General features: G+C 46.0%; 1 protein-coding gene and 1 long non-coding RNA gene across 3 annotated transcripts in view; one reads left to right on the top strand and one right to left on the bottom strand.

Annotated features, from left to right (window-relative positions):
- Window positions 1-13101, top strand: part of LOC117451278 (serine hydroxymethyltransferase, cytosolic-like) — a 66052-nt gene that overhangs the window by 20407 nt on the left and 32544 nt on the right. The window contains exon 1 of one of the 2 annotated variants that reach the window (XM_034089496.2): window positions 84-167. The exons of the other annotated variant lie outside the window; for it this stretch is intronic. The gene's annotated coding sequence lies outside the window, so the exon portion shown is untranslated. Of the gene's footprint in view, window positions 1-83; window positions 168-13101 lie in introns of those variants that run through there. 2 annotated transcript variants of the gene reach the window in all.
- On the bottom strand, window positions 9074-11200 carry LOC139434344 (uncharacterized). Its single transcript, XR_011643698.1, has 3 exons — window positions 10967-11200; window positions 9853-9942; window positions 9074-9338 (listed from the first exon to the last, which is right to left on the bottom strand). It is a non-coding gene; the product is annotated as an uncharacterized lncRNA (long non-coding RNA).

Genomic DNA, 13101 nt, shown 5'->3' with positions numbered 1-13101 from the left:
GATCCACCTCCTTTAGGATCCACCTCCTTGCTGTGGTCTGCATACAGACTCTATTGGATAATACCATAGAGCAGGGGTTTGAACCGAGAGCTACTTTTAAAGTTGCCAGTCTGCCGAGATCTACCAGTCCAAATAGAGAGGTGTAGCCATTACTGACAGCCTACCAGGTAAGTACACACTTCTACTTGTATAAAACTGACCTTTGTACGATGAATACTTCATAAAATACTGCAGATCCTTTATCTTACCTCTTTCTAATCTACACACATACAAGTATTTAACTGAAGTTACACAACAGTGTTGATACAGAGTTGGAGTGTATTCACACGTCACTACAGTGGGTAATGTTTTCAAGAAAAATTGAACAGTGCTGCCACATGACACAGGAAAAAAAGAAAAGACACAGAACCCTTTCTTTGCCATTATATAAAAATAGTGTTGCTACAAAAGTATAAATTAGGCTTACTAATCAGACAACTGAGATCTGAAGCTACTCAGGAATCTGCTGCCAAAGTGCAATAAAAAAGATAAAATTAATAGAATCAAACCCTTTTTTTGTTGCATTTTAGTAGAGTATAAAAAGAAATGCCTTTAAAATAGGATGCAAGCAACACTAGTTTCTTAACCTGAATTGATAATAGACTATAATAATCCATTTAAGTTTGCATTCTTATACCATTTTGTACAATAATTATAATGAATAAATTCAAACAAACAAAAACTTACAGCTGATTAATAACGGTATCTAACTTGAGTTTTTATTATATCAAAAACCTGTTGAAATGCTTCTGTTATTTTTACTGTACCCAAAAAGCGCATCGGCAGCTTCTTTCACAACTTCCCCATCTTTGAAAGACTTCATGTGTTTCGCAAGAACGTGACTGACACGTTAAGATGCTATAGTATGGAAGCAAACAAGAGACAGAAGTATTTGAATTGTATTAGACACCGAATTTATAGCATTGAAAATAATTACTTTGAAAATCATGTATCTGAATGTTTTTGCTCGAATTTACCTATGTGAAATAAAAATGTAAAAATTCAAGTGAAAACAATTAGAATCCTCTGATTCAGAGTCTGAATTAAACAGCAGGAAGCTCCTCTTCCTTGCTGGCTCCTCTGTGGGTTCTGTGGGTGAAATTCATTTTCGTACATGGTTCCCATCATATTGTTATTCCATAGAAAGAAAGAGGGGGGAGGGAAGAAGAGGGGGGGGCAGGGGAAAGGAGGTCAAAAAGCAAGAAAAGAGAAAAACAAAGAAGACCATTACACATGTTACCTTAAAGCACGGGTCGAGTGCTGTAGCCACCCTGAGCCATCCATGGTTGAGTGCATCTTGGCGTTGAGACAGGTCCTTTTTAAAGGCAGCCTTGAACCTCACCACATAGGCTGGGTCGTCATCTGAGACCTCCATGGTGCGGGTCAGGTGGCGGAGAGCAGGTAACACAACAGATCGATTGACTTGTGGACAATGATCCCTCGCTCCCTTGCACTGATCTCGCCTCCTTCTGGCCTGTTAAGTGGCCTGCCTCACACAGGGTGACTGGCTGTCCACATGATGTGGCCTGCCGACAAGGCCACTGTCATACAGATCATAAATCAAAGCCCTTGATTGGTCTCTGTGTGTCATTCAAACTCGGGATAAGCTCAGCTCAGGTGAGGAAAAGGACTCTTGAGTGTTTAGATAGTTAACTTAGTCTAAGTTCTCAGTGGGTCTCAAACGGTGTGGTCATCAGTTATGTAAACACATATTAAGGTGAAAAAAGGTAAGATACACTTTTAAAACTTGTTGAGAGAAAACTATAGGTTACTTACGTAACCCCAGTCTCAGAGTAACATGAAGTGAGATGTCTCACTATGGGATGCGCCTCATCGCGGAGCAAACATAAGCATCAATCTCATTACGCCAATCCTGATTGGCCGGTGATTCTTGACGTCAACGTCAGGGGAAATCACCCCCTATAAGTAGCCTGCGCCACGACGCATGCGTCATTCAAAATAAGCACCTCTTCTCGCTTCACCATAGCAAGGAGGGCCGTCTGGTGAGACATCTCACTTCATGTTACTCTGAAAACTGGGGTTACGTAAGTAACCTATAGTTCTCATTCATAACACTCCGTTCGATGTCTCACTATGGGATATTGTAGCTCCCGTATTGCCAGACAAGCTTATCTCGAAGATCACCGATCAACCAGAATTTAACAGGTGGAGTCCCGACTCAACAAGGTGCCCAGCACTGCTCGGGCCACGCTTGGAGCGGAGACGTCTAGCCTGTAAAAGCGGACAAAAGTGAGTGGCGAAGACCAGCTTGCCGCCGCACAGATATCCTGGATGGAAACACCCTTGAACAAAGCCCAGGATGTAGCCAGGCCCCGAGTTGAGTGAGCCCGCAGACCCAAAGGTGCTTGCAGCTTCTGACTCGTATAGGCCAAAGCAATCGCCTCCACGATCCAGTGGGATAGTCGTTGCTTAGTAACAGGCTTACCCTTGTGAGGTTTAGCCCAGGACACGAAGAGTTGGTCATTAAGACGAAGCTCTTTTGATCTGTCCACAAATGTGTGCAAAGCCCGGACTGGACACAATAGATCCTGCTGCTGCTCCCCGGAGGAAACCAGCTGCGGAGGAAATGCCTCAATGTCAATCGGGGTACACGAACCAACCACCTTTGGTGTAAAGGCAGGGTTGGGTTTCAACAACACTCTCGTTTGCCCTGGGGCGAACTGAGTGCATGAGGGATGTACAGACAGTGCATGGATATCACTGACCCGCTTGGCGGATGCCAGGGCCAGTAACAGCACTGTCTTGAGTGACAGATGTTTCATGTCAGCTCCCTCCAGGGGTTCAAATGGGGTCATTTTGAGCCCATTTAAAACCACTGCCAGGTCCCATAAGGGCACCAGCGACCTGGAGACAGGGAGGAGCCTGCGCGCTCCCTTCATAAAACGGCAAACCAAAGGATGTTGGCTAGCCGTCTTACCCTCAAAGCCCACATGGCATGCAGCAATAGCAGCCAGGTACACCTTGATCGTGGAGAAAGCTCTGTGTTTATCGATCAAGTCCTGTAGGAATGATAAAATCACCCCGACAGGACATTGAAAAGAGATGTGCCCTTCTTGAAGGCACCACTCCTCAAACACCCTCCACTTACAGTCGTAAAGAGACCTGGTGGAGGAAGCTCTCGCACTCAGAATAGTGTTTATCACCTTCTGAGGGAGTCCCACTGTATTCAGATTGTACCACTCACGGGTCAGGCCCATAGTGCCCCGTGCTCTGGGCGTGGGTGAAGGATCGCCCCCCCCGCCTGAGACAAACTGTCCCTGCGTGGTGGGGGCTGCCATGGCCGCCCGCACAACAGCTGATATATCCCCGCCAGCCCGTATATTGCGGGCTAGGGTGGAAACATCAGAGTACGTGTGTGGCGTTGCTCTTTCACTCTGGCCGGAGTTAAGGGGAACAGAACCAGGGGTGGGAACGCGTACAGAGGACCCGGAGGTCAATCGTGTACGAGTGCGTCCCCGCCTAACGGTGCGTTTAAATCGTGCATTAAAGAGAACAGCTGTCATTGAGCATTTTCTCCCCTTGCGAACAGATTTAACGCGGCTCCGCCGTAACGCACACACAGCGGACTCCCGATCCTTGGATGAGGAGTCCAGTCTGCATAGAGTGGTGCACCTTTTGACAGTAATTCTGTCCCTAGGTGCATAACACCCGGTACTCGTGTCGTTCTCAGAGAGAGGAGACGTCTGCCGCTCCAAGGGATCCGTTTGTGTGCCAGTGTGTGTGACTGGAGACAACGCAAACTCCCCTGGCGGTTCATCCACGATATCGTGTTGTCTATCCTCACGGGGACATGAAGTCCTCTGAGAGAAGGCAGGAAGCATTTTTGGGTGGGGAACACCGCTAAAAGCTCCGGGTAATTTACGCGTGCCCGCTGGAAGTCTCTGTTCTAGAGACCTCTCACCGGGCGACCTTCGTAAGTCCCCTGTCAGCCTGTCTGACCTGCGTCCGTGGTGACCACCTTCCGTGAAAGGACTGCACCCGTAGGCGCGTCCCGCACTGGAAAAGTCGGGTGTAGTGCCACTACGCATTTCATAATCACCAAAACTCTCCGTAAGCCGTGGCGTTCGGGGTTTAGTTTTATTATGAGGCCCATGTTGAGCGGGTGCTTTACGAGGACATTCTCCTCCGTAATCTGACTCCGCTCGGTGGGCTTTATAGATAAAACCCTTCTTTCTGGGAGAGAGAGAACTCTTCTCTCCAGAATGTGGGTTGACTCTCACTGGGTTTGTGAAAACAGATACATTATAACTGTTTTGAGAAGCCCAGGCAGACATCGTGAGTATCTCCTGCTGTATTCTCCTTAGAGCCAGCTGGGATGTCACTCTTATGGCTCCGACCGGCACTGCGCATGTGCGTGCCGGTGGTGCCCTCACGACTCCAGTCGGCACTGCGCCTGCGCGTGCCGGTGGTGCCCTTAAAGCCCTGGCCGGCACTGCGCATGTGTGTGGCGGTGGCTTCACGGACCCGTCAATAATCCGTTCTTTGAGAGATGCCGTAGCTGCTCTTGAAAGAGGAAGGATTGACGGGCCGTTCTTTACAGCTCTAGCCGGCACTGCGTACGCACGTGGCGGTAGTGCCCTTAAAGCCCCAACCGGCACTGCGCATGCGCGTGGCGGTGGTGCCTTCACAGACCCGTTTATTATCCGCCTTTTGAGAGAGGCCGTAGCTGCTCTCAGAAGGGGATTTATGGTTAACGGACTGTTTATTGTCTTTCTTTTCATTTTTTTGGGCTGCGCCCTTGGCCGGAGCCTGGATGCATCAGCGGAAAATGGTTTATTCAGACAATAACGATGTGACATGTGTCTTGTGTGGACTTGAGGATGGCGTTGAGGCATCTCTCGAGGCGGCGGGGACACATTTAGAGCCGGGGAAGGAACTTCCAGCTCCGTCACGGAGGGGAGAAGGAGGGGCTGTCAGGCCGCTCGCTTCTTCTTCCTCGCCTGCTGGCCGAAATTCTGGGTCGGCTGTGCCTGGGCTACAAACGGAACCGGAGATTTTCTAGGCCAAATCGCCCTCGTCTCCTGCCTGGGCTGGGGACTCGGGGCGGGCTGCGCCCTCTGCTGTCCTGGTACTTTGAACCCAGCAGAGCGCGGTGCAGCGTGGGCGAAGGGCCGCCGTTGCAAAGGCCGCGGCTGGACCCTTCGAGGGAGACAAAGGTGGAGAGCCTCGTCTTCCTTCTTTTTCGACTCGCACTTCCTTTGCATGGAAGCGAGAGCGGAGCCGAAAATCCCCTCGGGAACGATGGGCATGTCAAGCACATCTTCCTTCTCCCGGTTGGTGAGGTTGAGCCATCTAGCTCTTTCCTGCACCACCATGATCCCCATTACCTTGCCGCCTGGACGGCGCAGCGTTGGACACGGAGACAAATGTCTGTGACCGCGGCTATCTCGTCCAGAGTGGCCGGTCCAGGATTGCTCGACATATCCTCACAGAGCTCCGCTTGGTATGCGGTTAGCATCGAGGAAACGTTCAGAGCCCTGGCGGACAATGCTGCGGCTCTGTAGGCCCGTTCCGTCATGGTAGACTGGAATCGGTCCGTTTTTGCTGGCAGCGTGGGGTTCCTGCTTGGCGGCTGGCCCATCCTCGGTAGGAGGTGGGCTGCCACCAGCGGTTCCATAGGTGGTATGTGGAGCAGGCCAAGCCTCTCCATACCGTCACAGTCAAGGGAGTGGGCACCCTGGATTGGAGCCTTGTTGCTAAAGGGCCGGTCTCTCCACGAGACCGACACCTCATCCAACATCTCCGGGAAGACCGGGAGGAGTTGCCTCTTTGCCCTCGTTGTTTGGGAAAAAAGTTTTCCCTCGTAACGGGACCTGGAGGTCTCCTTGGCCACTTCGGGCCATGGGATGTCTAGTTTGGCCGCAGCGCGCTGACACACGGCTTGTAGGTCCATACTGAGACAGGGCGAAGCTGGTGTGCTGTCGCCCGGGGGAGCAGCCATCGCTCCCGGCTTTGCAGCCTGAGTCGATGACATGAAGATGTCGTCTTCCTGCTCATCCGAGTCAGACAGGAGGAACTCAGAGGTGTACTCTTCGTCCTCCATGCAGTCTAACTCCAGGACATCTTCCGCGGGTGAAACCGTGGTGAGGTCCAGTCGGGAGCCCCAGCTTGGTATAGCGTGGGGCCCCATTCCGGTTCTGCGGGTGCCGCTGTCGGTGAGCCCCAGACCGCAGTGAGGGGCTCCATCTCTGCGGCAGACGTCCCCGTGTCTTGATTGCCGGTCGGCGGATCAGTGGACATGAGGGGGTCCCGTCCCGACAGGTTAACTTGTTGCGCTAACCTTCGGTGGAGGCTCTTCACGGTGAGGCGGGCACAATGTCCGCACGAGCCGGGGTTGTCGATGGCCTCCTGGGCGTGTTCCAGCCCGAGGCAGGACGAACAGATCTCATGTGAGTCTGTGCCTGACACTTTCAACCCGCAACCGCAGCGCCGAGCCTCCGAGTTCCTGACTCCTCTGGTGTGAGGGGGAGAGGCATCCATCTCGTTCGCCGTGAGGCGTGGAGAGGGTCCGCTCATGACAGGTACGTTCGAGAAAAAATGTTTACCGATCTGTCTTTAATCCGGGGGGAAAAAGGACAGCGTGGGTCTTTTTCTCTCAAGGATATTACCTGGTATGGTAATATTCCTGTAATCCTTTTCTCCTCCGTGGAAGAGAGAAGAACAAAGTGTCGTCGCTACCGTGGTGTCGGTAGTGAGGGAAAAAACACAAGTTAGCAACTGGTGTGTTGCTAACTTGAAGTCAAAACCTTACCTTACTCCAGAGGAAGAACGGCGAGGTTGACTATAATACTCTTCTGTGAGAGAATCGGGTAGCTGGCTAACGCCCGTCGACCGAAAATTAGCTTTGGGTTCAGTCTGTGGACTGTTAAGCTAGCCCGGCTACCGTTCGAGATGTGCTCTGAAGCGAGAAGAGGTGTTTGAATGACGCATGCGTCGTGGCGCAGGCTACTTATAGGGGGTGATTTCCCCTGACGTTGACGTCAAGAATCACCGGCCAATCAGGATTGGCGTAATGAGATTGATGCTTCTGTTTGCTCCGCGATGAGGCGCATCCCATAGTGAGACATCGAACGGAGTGTTATGAATGAGAACTAGTCTTTGCTGCTGCCTCAAAGAGGAGCAGAGGGAGAGGAGGGAGACAGGAGAGGCTGATTCAGGAGCACAGACACACTCACAACTATAAATGAACCAAAAATAAATTAATAAACAAGTTTCAGTGTTTTTTTCATATTGGAAATGGTATGTTATTGGTTATGGCCATGATTTTATGATTATTGAAATGTATACAGTTCTGTTTAATATAGGTGTTTCCATAGATCTAGTCTCTATATTTTCCCCTCAAAATGCACCAGATTGATGCATTTAACTCCAAAATAAAAAATAAAATCTTACCGGTGGGCATGCCCCTGGACCCCCATAGAGGATTTGAGGTCGACCCCCACTAAAAATCACATGGATAGGTTCCTAAATACATTTATAAATACATTTATTTTTTTAAATAGTAACCCATTTCCATATGTTCATGTGTGGGTAGTAGATTTAAACTATAGGGCTATCATTATGGGCCCTGCCTGTACCTGTTCGCTCTGCCATCGCGTGAAGGGTCTGCTAACAAGCAACCAACAGAAAGGTTAATGTTGTTGCACGTCACGTCACCTCACCCCCCCCCCCCCCGCTACCGCTATTTCAGATATGTGGGAAACAGATCTGTGGGAAACACTGGCAGTTAATGGACCAGCACCAGAGGTGTTCCCATACACACAGGCATGGAGCTGTTCTTCATGAAATCCCAGAAGGATGAAGTGCTCTGACAAACAGTGCCATCTTTGCGCAAAATGATTATACAGGAATGAAAAGTCAATAAATAAACATGTTGTTAAAACTTTTTTTTTTTTTTTTTTTCGGGCACCGATCATGGTTCGGGCACAGTCTGTTCCGATTGTGGTGACTTTTTGTGTGACTTCCCAGGCCTCTGCCACAGACTCAAAATCTTCTGCCACGTTTTCAGCAAAGTGCCTAGTGGTGGTCTTCTGGATGGTCAAGGCAAATGAGTGAAGACACATTCGGCTTTCTCCAATAAATTCTCTTTATCTTCCTTTTCATTGTCATAAAGCTGCTGGATTCTTTTTGTCACTGTCTTTCTGCATGGCAGCTCATATGTTGCGTCAGACGATGCAATCTGGAGTACCTTTTGCAGCCCCTTATCTTCAACCACTCCAAGTGGTCTACAGTCGAGTGCAATCCAGTGAGCCAGGGAGTTGGTTATTTTCTCAGACGTGGACTTACTTATCCTGGCCCTGAAACCAGTCATCTGGTTGAGTGTGGGTTGGGTCAGGGTGTGGTTCCTTGCACTCGGAGTCGGGCTAACGTCCATGCTAGCTGCTACATGCTTTGCATTTAGGTGAGACTTTAGGCTTGATGTGCTGCGGTGATATGCAAATTCTTTTTTGCATAATTTGCACACAACTGTGGTCTTATCGACGCTTCCATCCGTCCGTTTTTTAAAACAAAATTTCCCATCCACAGGGCCGACCAAAGCGGTCTCATCAGCTTGTTCGTTCATGTTTGACTATTGTTCACCGTGTTTTGTTGTTGTTTGAAGTCCCATGCTGAAGTCATGCACGTTAGTTGGTGCTCCAGTATAATCGGTACGCCTGAAACTCATCCAGTGAGAAACGTTCCGCTGTGCAAAAATAAGTGCGATTAAAGTGCGATTAAAATGCGTTAATTTTTTTAACGCGTTAATTTTTGTTTAATTAATCTTAATTAACGCGTTAAAGTCCCGGCCCTAATAAATATATACATAGGCTATGTGTGTGTATATGTCCGCATCTGTAGCCTGTTATTGTCTCATTATACCGCACTGTGAATGAATCAAAGTAAATATATAAGTGGTCATGAACACATCTGTCCATCAGACAGAGGGCTGCTGTGCCTCCTGTCATCATTAATGGACGTCTCTTTAAGATGACCGCTCAGAGGAGAGGAGTTCTCATTTCTCTAACTGCCTGCTGCTTCCCCTCCTCTCTCCTCGGTTCTCCTCCTCTCTCCTCGGTTCCCCTCCTTGGCTCCTCCGCTCGCATCTCCTGTGGGCGGGACTAAGTCTCGAGGAGGGCAATTAGTGAAATGAGAAAGGGCCTAAGTGTCTCTTAGTGAATGTCCTGTACTGCTCTTAAATCTCATCACATCAGCTATTCCTTTCCCTCTTGGATGTTCTTCTGGACCCTCAGAGAAAGAGAACATGGTGAAGCAGTCCTGTCTCTCAGGCCTGTCCTTTCCTAACAGAAATATCAAAAAACATATTATTGCAGAGCAAGTGTGTTATTTAAGAAAGAGGTGTGTTTGTTTGTTCAGGGGCTATAAATATAATGATTTTTTTATTTGAATGTGTTTTTTAAATCCAACAGTGTACTACAAAATAATCAGATTATGAATAAACCGTTCTAAATTCATCAACATTGAAATAAATGTATTATTAAAATAATATTTAACTGTTATCAAAACTTAGTGCAACTGTAGAAGCTTGCTCTGTCCGGTTGTCTCACTGAAAGACAAAGGGTCGCAGTTCTCACTATGTTCAATAATATTTGCCTTAAATACATTGAAATGTGAAAGTTGAACAAAAAAGTGATGTTGCTTGGTAAAATGTAAATGTAACCTTTAGCTAAGAAAGTGCACTCAACATCACTGATGTGTAGGTGATCTAGTATTCAGTCATGTTTAATGGCATGTATATCAGTGTATTAGAGTCATTACTTTATGCATTCTTTGTAAAGTATGAAAAAGGTGTACCTTGGAATCCGTGCTGAAGTTCTCTGCTGCTAGGAGTCCAGATCTGTCTCTCCTCCTCTGGTCCAGCCTGTCTGGATCACCTTAAGGACACTTTGAACAAACAGATGTAAAGTTACATGCGTGGGTTACAGACTTCTTTACATGCAAACTACTTTTTATCTTCTTTTAAAAACAGGTCATAATCTTATTGTTATACTTAAGAAATTGCTGGATATCACAGTCCTTATACTGTATCAGTTTGATTGAGTATTATTGTGTAGGTCCTTTTTATTTTACTTGTTACTTTTACTGTTACTTAGTTTTTCATGAGTCAGTCAAATTAATTTGTTTTCATATGCCATATTCATATGCATCACACACGTAAGGGTAAGACACAAACCTATTGAACAAATGCAATGGATAAGCTTAATTTTCACTGAAGTCACACATAACGTCATATCTAATATTTAAACAAATAATTTCCTTGTCACTAAAGCATTGACTACGCTATTCATCATCCTTAAATGCAGGCATTAAGTTACATGTTCTGTTCTACAGCCACGATAAGGCTGTTTCTCAAGTGTGAGGATAATACAATTAAAAGAGGCATTGGTAATAATAATATTAAAAACAACAATGTTTGTGTCGTTCGTCGGATAGGCGGTTAGCTGCAATAAATAACTCCAGTTCAACAAACCATATTACAATATCTAAGGGAGCGTTATTTCTGGACCATCTTGAAATGTGACGCTCATATTTTAAAGATACACACATTTCATTGTGAGGTTGATTTAATATACACTAAGCCTCTCTTCAACAATACGTTGACGTTAGCTAGTCTATTGTATGCTATAGTAGAGCATAGCGAATTTAAACGAACCTTAACAATGCATACAGTAACCTAACTATCTAACGTACAAGGATGACCTTATTTTAGCAACCTCGCACAGAAGCCTTTTGGTATACAGTAGCATCCCACTTAATGTTATACACTCTTGGATGCTACGCATAGCATCGTTAGCACAGATGGAGCTACGATTGCTCAAATGCTAACCCAACTCTAAACATTCATTAACGTTAAAACACCAGTAACATAACATAAGTACTTTATGTACTTTATGCAGGGTTGACTTACCGAAGAAACTGCATTCACGGTCGGTCTATTTTAACCGCAGATAAATCCTATATTTGCATGACGAATAGTCCACCAGGAGCCAACACAACAAACACGGCCGAGTTCAAGTAGTGTTCTCCTCATGAGCTGAGCCGCTGTAGCATCACGGAGCCAATGGAGCTAACGGAGCTAGCAGTGAGACAGAGGAGCCAGGAGAAGCAGTCCTGTTGTCATGAAGGGGAATCTAACTATATACAGAATATGTTTTTGTGGATCCAGGCTAGAAACATGTTCATTTTCTGATGTTAAGTTGGACATTTTAACATAGAGTCTCAGGGCTCTCAAGTTTTGAACAGAGTTCAGAGTGAGATTTTGGCAGCGGCGGGGCTTTGGATGGGGACGGTGGTCTTATCTGATAAATGACACATAAATTCATATAAAAACATATTTATTTCATTCTTAGTGAAGGGATGTGTGTGTGTGTGTGTGTGTGTGTGTGTGTGTGTGTGTGTGTGTGTGTTTTTTGTTGTAGGTGTTGGTGGCAACCCTCTCCGCGTCGGCATTAGAGTGAGGGAGCACTAGAACAAGTTGAGCTATTTTAGTGAGCCTCCCAAACTGGCTCAAACCGGTCACCTTTAAAAAAAGGAACCATGGGGATATCCATCAGCTGATATTCTAGGAACTCCTCACACACCTAAGGTGTGAGAAAAAGTTTTTAGAGAGTACTTGTCCATGGACAAGTGAGTTTGGAAATGTACTTGTCCGAATACATTTTTCACTTGTCCAGAATGGACAAAAATTGGGGCCACTGGAATCTTCTTCTTCGTCATCGTATTTTACATTTTCCCACGGTTTTTATGACACCGCTAACGTAAGTGAGAAGTGAGATTTTACTGCATCACACATAGGGTTGGGTATCGTTTGGATTTTAACGATTCCGGTTCTGCTTTTCGATTCCGGTTATTTTCGGTTCGAGAGGGTAAAAATAAGTCCCATGACAAACTGGGAGAAAAATATATTTATGAAAACATTAAGTCAAATCTGTATTCCTATTTACAAATCACATACTGTTTAATTTCTTACGGTTATTGAATACAATTATATAAAAATAATCTCTGCATTGTTTAGTTAGTTCTAAGTGGTGCAGTTTGAGAATGTACAGTTGGCCCAGTCTCCTCTGATGTTACACTGCCTGTGAGACAGAGTCCAACCACACATGTCCAACACATAGGACATAACCTAATAATAATAATAATAATAATAATAATAATAATAATAATACATTATATTTATAGCCTATAGGCCTAGCGCTTTTCTACAACGCAAAGACGCTTGCACGCTTACACACGTCCTGCAATACACATGCTGCAGCTGCTCACTGTTTGTAAAAGTAAAGAAATAGTATTTTCATTTCCATAATGTATTTTCTATACCCTGCTTCATAAACAATACTGACATCCTGCTCCTCCGAGTCTGGGGGTCCGGGGATGTGAGGACAGCGCGAGGACAGACAGGGAGGCTGCTTCACTTCATAAATGAAATGGTGGTTAATATTAACAACACAGGAGTTAAAACTAGAGCCGGGACTCGATTAAAAAAATTAATCTAATTAATTAGAGGCTTTGTAATTAATTAATCGAAATTAATCGCATTTTTAATCGCATTTGTTACGTCCCCACTAAGGTCTAGGGGACCTGGAGACAATAACGTACAACCAATAAGTATGAGAGAGTCAGAGTAAAGGTTGACAAAAGGTTTATTCCTTGTAACCTATCAGATAATACAATTAAACAGAAACTCTGTTTGTGAGGAGGAGGAGGAGTCAAAGGATTGTGCCAAACAAAAGAAACAAGCATAACAAAACCAGGCCTATCTCTACAACTATCCTTTGAAACCAAACTCAAACAAAAACCCTCACTAACTAACTACAAAGAATTTGACAAAACAATATACAGGGGTGGCAACAATCCGCTTACCTAGTGTGTCTAAACAATAGTTAGCTCGGTGGTGAGAAATGTACAGGGTACCCCAGACTTACCTAACTCCTCCACCTCTCAACACACACATTAACAAAGTTCAGATTTATCCAAAGAGCTTTAGTTGCTAAGCACAGCCGTGTTCCTTCCTCAGCAACAGGCCCAGAGTGAGAGAGAGAA

This window comes from Pseudochaenichthys georgianus, chromosome 8, assembly GCF_902827115.2.
Source record: "Pseudochaenichthys georgianus chromosome 8, fPseGeo1.2, whole genome shotgun sequence".
NCBI classification, from domain to species: domain Eukaryota; kingdom Metazoa; phylum Chordata; class Actinopteri; order Perciformes; family Channichthyidae; genus Pseudochaenichthys; species Pseudochaenichthys georgianus.
Note: the sequence above shows the minus strand (reverse complement) of the source record. Positions and strands in the feature narration are given on the sequence as shown.